Source organism: Schistocerca nitens, chromosome 5, assembly GCF_023898315.1.
Source record: "Schistocerca nitens isolate TAMUIC-IGC-003100 chromosome 5, iqSchNite1.1, whole genome shotgun sequence".
Classification (NCBI taxonomy): domain Eukaryota; kingdom Metazoa; phylum Arthropoda; class Insecta; order Orthoptera; family Acrididae; genus Schistocerca; species Schistocerca nitens.
In genome coordinates this window covers 549,491,989-549,502,774 of record NC_064618.1, presented here as the reverse complement: position 1 = coordinate 549,502,774, position 10,786 = coordinate 549,491,989, and positions in this window count along the sequence as shown.

The following is a 10,786-nucleotide window of genomic DNA, read 5'->3' as shown; positions in this document are numbered from 1 at the left end:
GACGATAAGGGTCGCGAAATATAACCGTCTTTGACAAACGGCAAATTGTTATAGACCTGTGCCTGGCGAGGAGTATCTTGGAAACGGCGAAGCTGGTAGGCTATTCGCATGCTACCATCGTGAACATCTATGGAAAGTGGTTGAAGAACGGTGAAACGACGACTAGATGACAAGGTACAGGACTTCCTCGCACATCACAGGGAGTGGAGATCGGCGTCTCGCCCGCTCTGTAAAATGGAATGTACGGCGTTATATTTCAGATCTGACCATACGCTACGATGCTGGTGCAAGTCAAAGTCTTGCGAAGCACAGTGTTCATCGCACATTGTTGAAGACGAAGCTGCGCAGAAGACTACACCTGCTTGTACCCATGTTGACCCAACTGCATCGGCAGTTACAACTGCTGTTGGCAGCGCTATCCTCGAGCTAGACCGTGGCTCAATTGGAACGTGTCCTCACGTCGAATGAATCACGTTTCTTGCCACACCAAGTCTCTGGTACAGTACAGATACTCCTTTACCCAAAAGAACGGCTGCTCGATACACACACTGCGCCACAGGCGTAGGCCGGTTTGGCAGGATTATGCTGTTGGAGACGTTCACCGGGACTTCCATACGAGCTGCGGCAATAATCTAGGGCACCATGATAATCTGTGCACTACCTTGCGTCCCTTCTTGTTTGATATACAGTGATGGCAGTTTCCAGTAGGATAACTGTCCGTGTCACAAAACTAGAACAATGTTGCACTGGTGTGTCGAGCACGAGAATGAACTCACACTGATGGCTTGGATATCAAAATCTACCGATCTGAGCCCGATGGAACACATGTCGTAAGCAGTTGGAAGCCATTTCCGCCCTCACAAACCTGGCCTATGCGTAGACATCTGGTGTTACATACGTACGCTAACTTAAGAAGGACTTGTTGATTGTATGACACGTAGAAACGCTGCAGAAACCATCCCACAGGTGGACCACAGGTGGTCATAATATTTTGTCTAATCAATGTCCAAGTGTTCAGTGATATGCGCCTACTCTGGTAAAGCGAGTATACAGGCTGGTCCATTGATCGTGACCGGGCCACGTATCTCACGAAATAAGAGTCCAACGAAAAAACTACAATGAACCAAACTTGACTAGCTTGAAGGGGGAAACCAGATGGCGCTATGGTTGGCCCGCTAGATGGCGCTGCCATAGGTCAAACGGATATCAACTGCGTTTTTTTTTTAATAGGAACCCCCATTTTTTATTATTCGTGTAGTACGTAAAGAAATATGAATGTTTTAGTTGGACCACTTTTTTCGCTATGTGACAGATGGCGCTGTAATAGCCACAAACATATGGCTCATAATTTTAGACGAACAGTTGGTAACAGGTAGGTTTTTTAAATTAAAATACAGAACGTAGGTATGTTTGAACATTTTATTTCGGTTGTTTCAATATGATACATGTACCTTTGTGAACTTATCACTTCTGAGAACGCACGCTGTTACAGCGTGATTACCTGTAAATACCACATTATGCAATAAATGTTCAAAATTATGTCCGTCAACCTCAATGCATTTGGCAATACGTGTAAAGACATTCCTCTCAACAGCGAGTAGTACGCCTTCCGTAATGTCGTTCTCGATGGATCACGGTAGCAAATATCCTTCAACTTTCCCCACAGAAAGAAATCCGGGGACGTCAGATCCGGTGAACGTGTGGGCCATGGTATGGTGCTTCGACGACCAATCCACCTGTCATGAAATATGTTATTCAATACCGCTTCAACCGCATGTGAGCAATGTGCCGAACATCCGTCATGTTGGAAGTACATCGCCATTCTGTCATGCAGCGAAACATCTTGTAGTAACATCGGTAGAACATTACGTACGAAATCAGCATACATTGCAGTATTTAGATTGCCATCGATAAAATGGGGGCCAATTATCCTTCCTCCCATAATGCCGCACCAACCAAGGTCGCTGATGTTCCACTTGTCGCAGCCATCGTTGATTTTCCGTTGCCAAATATTGCATATTATGCCGTTTTACGTTACCGCTGTTGGTGAATGACGCTTCGTCGCTAAATAGAACGTGAGCAAAAAATCTGTCATCGTCCCGTAATTTCTCTTGTGCCCAGTGGCAGAACGGTACACGACGTTCAAAGTCGTCGCTATGCAATTCCTGGTGCATAGAAATATGGTACGGGTGCAATCGATGTTGACGTAGCATTCTCAACACCGACGTTTTTGAGATTCCCGATTCTCGCGCAATTTGTCTGCTACTGATGTGCGGATTAGCCGCGACAGCAGCTAAATCACCTACTTGGGCATCATCATTTGTTGCAGGTCGTGGTTGACGTTTCACATGTGACTGAACACTTCCTGTTTCCTTAAATAACATAACTATCCGGCGAACGGTCCGGACACTTGGATGATGTCGTCCAGGATACTGAGCAGCATACATAGCATACGCCCGTTGGGCATTTTGATCACAATAGCCACACATCAGCACGATATCGACCTTTTCTGCAATTGGTAAACGGTCCATTTTAACACGGGTAATGTATCACGAAGCAAAAACCGTCCGTACTGGCGGAATGTTGCGTGATACCACGTACATATACGTTTGTGACTATTACAGCGCCATCTATCACAAAGCGAACAAAGCGGTCCAACTAAAACACTCATATTTCTTTACTTACTACACGGATATGTAATAAAAAATGGGTGTTCCTATTTAAAAAAAACGCAGTTGATATCCGTTTGACCTATGGCAGCGCCATCTATGGGGCCAACCATAGCGCCATCTGGTTTCCCCCTTCAAGCTGGACAAGTTTCGTTCTTTGTAGTTTTTTCGTTTGATGTTTATTTCGTGAGATATTTGGCCCGGTCACTATCAATGAACCACACTGTATATTGAAACTCCCCGGCAGACTGAAACTGTATGTAAGAAATCTTGTTAACTTCAACTCTGAAACGTTTGTGTTAAATACACTCCTGGAAATTGAAATAAGAACACCGTGAATTCATTGTCCCAGGAAGGGGAAACTTTATTGACACATTCATGGGGTCAGATACATCACATGATCACACTGACAGAACCACAGGCACATAGACACAGGCAACAGAGCATGCACAATGTCGGCACTAGTACAGTGTATATCCACCTTTCGCAGCAATGCAGGCTGCTATTCTCCCATGGAGACGATCGTAGAGATGCTGGATGTAGTCCTGTGGAACGGCTTGCCATGCCATTTCCACCTGGCGCCTCAGTTGGACCAGCGTTCGTGCTGGACGTGCAGACCGCGTGAGACGACGCTTCATCCAGTCCCAAACATGCTCAATGGGGGACAGATCCGGAGATCTTGCTGGCCAGGGTAGTTGACTTACACCTTCTAGAGCACGTTGGGTGGCACGGGATACATGCGGACGTGCATTGTCCTGTTGGAACAGCAAGTTCCCTTGCCGGTCTAGGAATGGTAGAACGATGGGTTCGATGACGGTTTGGATGTACCGTGCACTATTCAGTGTCCCCTCGACGATCACCAGTGGTGTACGGCCAGTGTAGGAGATCGCTCCCCACACCATGATGCCGGGTGTTGGCCCTGTGTGCCTCGGTCGTATGCAGTCCTGATTGTGGCGCTCACCTGCACGGCGCCAAACACGCATACGACCATCATTGGCACCAAGGCAGAAGCGACTCTCATCGCTGAAGACGACACGTCTCCATTCGTCCCTCCATTCACGCCTGTCGCGACGCCACTGGAGGCGGGCTGCACGATGTTAGGGCGTGAGCGGAAGACGGCCTAACGGTGTGCGGGACCGTAGCCCAGCTTCATGGAGACGGTTGCGAATGGTTCTCGCCGATACCCCAGGAGCAACAGTGTCCCTAATTTGCTGGGAAGTGGCGGTGCGGTCCCCTACGGCACTGCGTAGGATCCTACGGTCTTGGCGTGCATCCGTGCGTCGCTGCGGTCCGGTCCCAGGTCGACGGGCACGTGCACCTTCCGCCGACCACTGGCGACAACATCGATGTACTGTGGAGACCTCACGCCCCACGTGTTGAGCAATTCGGCGGTACGTCCACCCGGCCTCCCGCATGCCCACTATACGCCCTCGCTCAAAGTCCGTCAACTGCACATACGGTTCACGTCCACGCTGTCGCGGCATGCTACCAGTGTTAAAGACTGCGATGGAGCTCCGTATGCCACGGCAAACTGGCTGACACTGACGGCGGCGGTGCACAAATGCTGCGCAGCTAGCGCCATTCGACGGCCAACACCGCGGTTCCTGGTGTGTCCGCTGTGCCGTGCGTGTGATCATTGCTTGTACAGCCCTCTCGCAGTGTCCGGAGCAAGTATGGTGGGTCTGACACACCGGTGTCAATGTGTTCTTTTTTCCATTTCCAGGAGTGTAGTCATATGTTAATTGTGTAAAGAAGATTATTTTAAATTCCACTTTGTGTTACTAATCAAGAGAAATATGCAGTAGAGATATTGTACATAAAAATGTCCATCATGGGATAAGTTTCAGTATTTTCGGTAGTTTAGGGAATTTTGAAGAACATCACTACCATCATCATTTAAAATTTACATAACTTCATTGGTACCAGTAAGCAAGCTTAATTTCTCGTGGGCGCTAAACCATTTTTCAGCTTATTTTAACCTTTCTGTATTATGTGTGGCGTATTGAATTAATACTTCGTGGACTTACTGTGAAAAGTCACGCTGCCTCAGGGAGGAGGAGGAGAAGGAGGAGGAGGAGGAGTACAACAGTGTCTGACGTCCCGTCGAGAACGAGGTTATTAGAGACGGAGCACAAGCTCGGATTATGGAAGTATCGGGAAGGAGCTCGTCCGTGCCCTTCAAAGATTTCATCCCGGCATTTGCCGTAAGTGCTTTAGGGAAATCACGATATAACATTTTATCAGGATGGCCGGACTCGCGTTTGAATGGTCGCCCTCTCGAATAAGAGTTCAGTGCAGCCTCTGCGAATGTCCATTGTGTCCTTCATCTGACCACAATGAACGTAAAAATTCTGTCAGTTCGTTTTGTACGTAATGCTGCGATGGAAAGTAAATCAAGGGCATTTAATTTCTTTTGGATGGAAACAGTTAAGCCAACTTAGCGTTTTACACTGTTAAGGAATTTCCCAGCAATATTACAAACACTACCGGATCAAAAGCATCTTGGTACCTGTACGCAACGCAGATCTGACCTCTGTTAGGGAATTAAAGAAGGCGTAGAGTAGCAGTAAGAGCACAGTGGGTCAGGCAAGTGAGCTCAGAGACTTCGAATTGGACGACTCACTGAGGTCACCCGAGTATTAAATACATCACAGACATTTCAACCCTTCTAAAGTTGACCACGTCGATTACTGGTAGTGTGATTGTTTAGTGGAAACGCGACAGAACGACCACAGCTAATCCAAGACCGGCCAGAACTCGTTTATCGACGGACAGGGACCGTCAAGCATTGCGGAGCTTGGTTGTAAAACATCGCACGAAATCAGCGGAAGGAATCATTCGTAAGTTCAAAAGAACTACCAAACACCCAGCTACCGCAGTGACCGAGGATAGGGAGTTAATAAAAAATTGGTAGAATGATCGAGCACCTCCTCATAAGCCATATACCCTACTGGCCATTAAAATTGCTACACCAACAAGAAATGCATATGACAAACGGGCATTCATTGGACAAATATATTATACTAGGACTGACATGTGATTACATTTTCACGCAATTTGGGTGCATAGATCCTGAGAAATCAATACCCAGAACAACCAACTCTGGCCGTAAAAACGGCCTTGATACACCTGGGCATTGAGTCAAACAGAGCTTGGATGGTGTGTACAACTACAGCTGCCCATGCAGCTTCAACACGATACCGATACCACAGTTCATCAAGAGTAGTGACTGGCGTATTGTGACGAGCCAGTTGCTTGGCCACCATTGACCAGACGTTTTCAATTGGTGAGAGATCGGGAGAATGTGCTGGCCAGGGCAGCAGTCGAACATTTTCTGTATCCAGAAAGGCCCGTACAGGACCTGCAACATGCGGTCGTGCATCATCCTGCTGAAACGTAGGCTTTCGCAGGGATCGCATTAAGGGTAGAGCCACGGGCCGTAACACATCTGAAATGTAACGTCCACTGTTCAAAGTGCCGTCAATGCGAACAAGAGGTGACCGAGACGTCTAACCAGTGGCACTCCTTACCATCACGCCGGGTGATACGCCAGTATGGCGATGACGAATAAACGCTTCCAATGTGCGTTCACCGCGATGTTGCTAAACACGGATGCAACCATCATGATGCTGTAAACAGAACCTGGATTCATCTGAAAAAATGACGTTTTGCCATTCGTGCACCCAGGTTCGTCGCTGAGTACACCATCGCAGGCACTCCTGTCTGTGATGCAGCGTCAAGGGTAATCGCAGCCACGGTCTCCGAGCAGATAGTTCATGCTGCTGCAAACGTCGTCGAACTGTTCGTGCAGATGGTGGTTGTCTTGCAAACGTCCCCATCTGTTGACTCAGGGATCGAGACGTTGCTGCACGATCCGTTACAGCCTTGCGGATAAGATGCCTGTCATCTCGACTGCTAGTGATACGAGGTCGTTGGGATCCAGCACGGCGTTCCGTATTACCCTCCTGAACCCATCGATTCCATATTCCGCTAACAGTCATTGGATCTCGACCAACGCGAGCAGCAATGTCACGATAAGGTAAACCGCAATCGCGATAGGTTACACTCCGACCTTTATCAAAGTCGCCTCCTTACACGAGGCATCACAACAACGTTTCACCAGGAAACGCCGGTCAACTGCTGTTTGTGTATGAGAAATCGGTTGGAAACTTTCCTCGCGTCAGCACGTTGTAGGTGTCGCCACTGGCGCCAACCTTGTGTGAATGCTCTGAAAAGCTAATCATTTGCATATCACAGCATCTTCTTCGTGTCGGTTAAATTTCGTGTCTGTAGTACGTCATCTTCGTGGTGTAGCAATTTTAATGGCCAGTAGTGTATTTCTGTAGATAGTTCTAAGTGATCCTTGAGATGGAGATACGGTACTGGAGTGTTTTCCATGGTTAGGGTGAGGTCACCTTACTGTGCTTAAGAAAAGGCTAAATGTGGAAGGCTGTACTGCGTGCAGTATAGGAACAGTTTCCAGACGTTGATTGCATCAGTTTGGCAATGCACCCTGTCACAAAGTATAATCTGTGGGGCAATGAGTTGTGGACAATAATATTCCAGTAATGGACTGAGCTGTCCTGAGTCCAGTCCTCAGCCGAATGGAACATCTTTGGGATAAATAAGAACGTAGACTCCGCTCCAGACTCCAGCGCGTAACATAACTACGTTCTCTGGCTTCAGCTCCAGAGGAAGACTCGACTGTCGTTCCTCCACAGAGATTCAGGTAAGTGTCCCCCAGTAGGGTTGAAGCCGTCGTAAAGGTCCACTAGTGGGTGACCGGATACTTTTGATGAGACAGTGTACACTCGTGAAGGTGACTTACGGTACTGGCCGAACCACTAGTGCATCGTTTTACAACAGACGCCGTATACGACCGAGAATGTTATATGGAAACTGATTTCAGTGGCTGCGAGTTTACAAGCCATGCTACAACATGTTCCTCCTACCTGTAAAATTTTCATTTATTTACGATCGCATGTGTGCCATTCTCAGGTAACAGCTCACTATGATGTGCGTCAATAACGACACACTTCACAACCATGAATTAATGAAAACAGTGCAGTACAGGCGGGACTAGTCGTTTCTGAAATACAGTTGACTGCGAATGCAAGTTTACTTGCGATACTCTTGTTTGTAGAAAATAAAACGTAACAAAAATAAAATACATATTTTATAAAGGATTAAAATATATCTACGTATATGCATTATGCGATAAAAACCACATACTGTCATTCAAAAGAAAAGCAGATTTTTGACACACAGTGGAACTTTGGAATTCATTTACCTCGAATTGGTAGTTAATTCTTTTTCACAGAATGTCCCTGTCTCAATTTAAAGCTTTCGAATGTCATGCCCTAAGCACAATACAACATGATATCCTGGTTGGAATACCCCAAGACATCTAATGTTTGATATCTACATCAATGCTTACCTAACGATAGAAGACGATTGTAGCCAGTTCTACTAGATGCCTTGCTGCATTACAGCCACTGTAAGTGTTAGAGGTGGCATTCCTGTGTACAAAATTTTGCACCCTGTATACTTCCAAATCACCTACAGATTTATTCTTTCGCCTCTGGCCCTCAACATTAATCTGTCGAGCGGATTAGATCTGGGGCTGGAGCGCCTCCCTGTATCCTGATAGCGGCGTGGTAGCGCGTACGGCTATTCCAGTAGGTCAGTCATCTATTATTCCTGCTTTACTATGAGCACTACGAGCAAAATTTATTTATCTGCTATTTTTCCTGGCGTTGAAACTGTAATGGCCAGCCGTGTCTCAACACTAAAATAGAAATGTATGGCCTCTTACCAAAAATGCAAAACTGGTTACTGCATGATTAAAATTACACATACGATTGTCACAGTGATCTTTTTGTTGACGTATTAACTTGCCATTGTAAGTAAAAAAAAAAGTACCGAAGCAAGACAAGGAACTGATATTTTGCTTTAATTGTGATCTAGAGCTATATACAAAAGTAGCCTAACACAGGAAGAAATAGACTAGTAACTACGCTGCCACAACCCGAAGGAGGTGAGAAAGTGTTTTATGGTAAGCTGCACTATTAGGCCCGCATAGAAACGGCGGAAGCTACGACGCTGTACTTGAGCTATGACAACTCGGCGGCTAATGCAGATCAGCTAAGGGAAGGGCGACCAGCAGTTAGAGGCAGCGCAGCTGGGGAATACAGGGTCCGCCAGCAGGTTACAAGCGTAGCCGTGTTACGGGGGTAGCGGAACGCTGCAACTGCAGGGGCAGCGGCTGTGGTGGCGGAGGCAGCAAGGCCACTGCGGCGAACAGCCTGGGCCGGCTCCAAACACAGCCGAAAACCGCAAGTCGCCTGCCGATAGCACTGTTCCAAGAATTTTGAAAGGTTAATATTCAATGGTGAAGAGAACAAGATTCACCTCTTTTTTTGAAAATATATAAAATAAATTTATTCACTAATACTCAGCTACTTCAGTGTGATCTGGGGCCTATGGGGTATCGTCTCAGTTGTGCGACTGGATTCGTGATTTCCTGTCAGGAAGGTCGGAGTTCGTAGTAATAGACGGCAAATCATCGAGTAAAACTGAAGTGATATCAGGTGTTCCCCAGGGAAGCGTCCTGGGACCTCTGCTGTTACTGATCTATATAAATGAACTGGCTGACAATCTGAGCAGTTCTCTTAGGTTGTTCGCAGATGATGCTGTAATTTACCGTCTAGTAAGGTCATCCGAAGACCAGTATCAGTTGCAAAGCGATTTAGAAAAGATTGCTGTATGATGTGGCAGGTGGCAGTTGACGCTAAGTAACGAAAAGTGTGAGGTGATCCACATGAGTTCCAAAAGAAATCCGTTGGAATTCGATTACTCGATAAATAGTACAATTCTCAAGGCTGTCAATTCAACTAAGTACCTGGGTGTTAAAATTACGAACAACTTCAGTTGGAAAGACCACATAGATAATATTGTGGGGAAGGCGAGCCAAAGGTTGCGTTTCATTGGCAGGACACTTAGAAGATGCAACAAGTCCACTAACGAGACAGCTTACACTACACTCGTTCGTCCTCTGTTAGAATATTGATGCGCGGTGTGGGATCCTTACCAGGTGGGAGTGACGGAGGACATCGAAAGGGTACAAAAAAGGGCAGCTCGTTTCGTATTATCATGTAGTAGGGGAGAGAGTGTGGCAGATATGATACGCGAATTGGGATGGAAGTGATTACAGCAAAGACGTTTTTCGTGGCGGCGAGATCTATTTACGAAATTTCTATCACCAACTTTCTCTTCCGAATGCGAAAATATATTGTTGAGCCCAACCTAGATAGGTAGGAATGATCATCAAAATAAAATAAGAGAAATCAGAGCTCGAACAGAAAGGTTTAGGTGTTCGTTTTTCCCGCGCGCTGTTCGGGAGTGGAATGGTAGAGAGATAGTATGATTGTGGTTCGACGAACCCTCTGCCAAGCACTTAAATGTGAATTGCAGAGTAGTCATGTAGATGTAGATGTAGATGTAGATTTATCTTAAAAAAATGACTCAAATGGCTCTGAGCACTATGGGACTCCACTGCTGAGGTCATAAGTCCCCTAGAACTTAGAACTACTTAAACTAACCTAAGGACATCACACACATCCATGCCCGAGGCAGGATTCGAACCTGCGACCGTAGCGGTCGTGCGGTTCCAGACTGTAGCGCTTAGAACCGCTCGGCCACTCCGGCCGGCGGTGTATTTATCTTACAAAAAATAATGAAAAACGATTAAAAAAGCATTAACTTCATTAAGGAGGTCACGTTTTGTCCTTCCTACACCTATACTCCCCAAGCCACCTTATGATATGTGCCAGAGGGTACTTTGTAGCCACTGACACTGTCTCCGTTTCCTCTTCTAGCCGCGAATGCTTCGCGGGAGAAACGAATCTTGTTGAGCCGCTGTGTGAGCTCTAATCTCTCCAATTTTACCTTCAGGGCTTTCCCGTGATATATACGCAGGAGGTAGCAATACATTCATTGATATTTCTAGGAAACTGCTCCGTGACGTCTTGCAGCGTCTGCCAGCGAAATTGGGTCAATGTCTCTGTAGCGCTTTCGCGCTGTGACGAAACGCGCTGTTGTTCTTTAGATATTCGTCT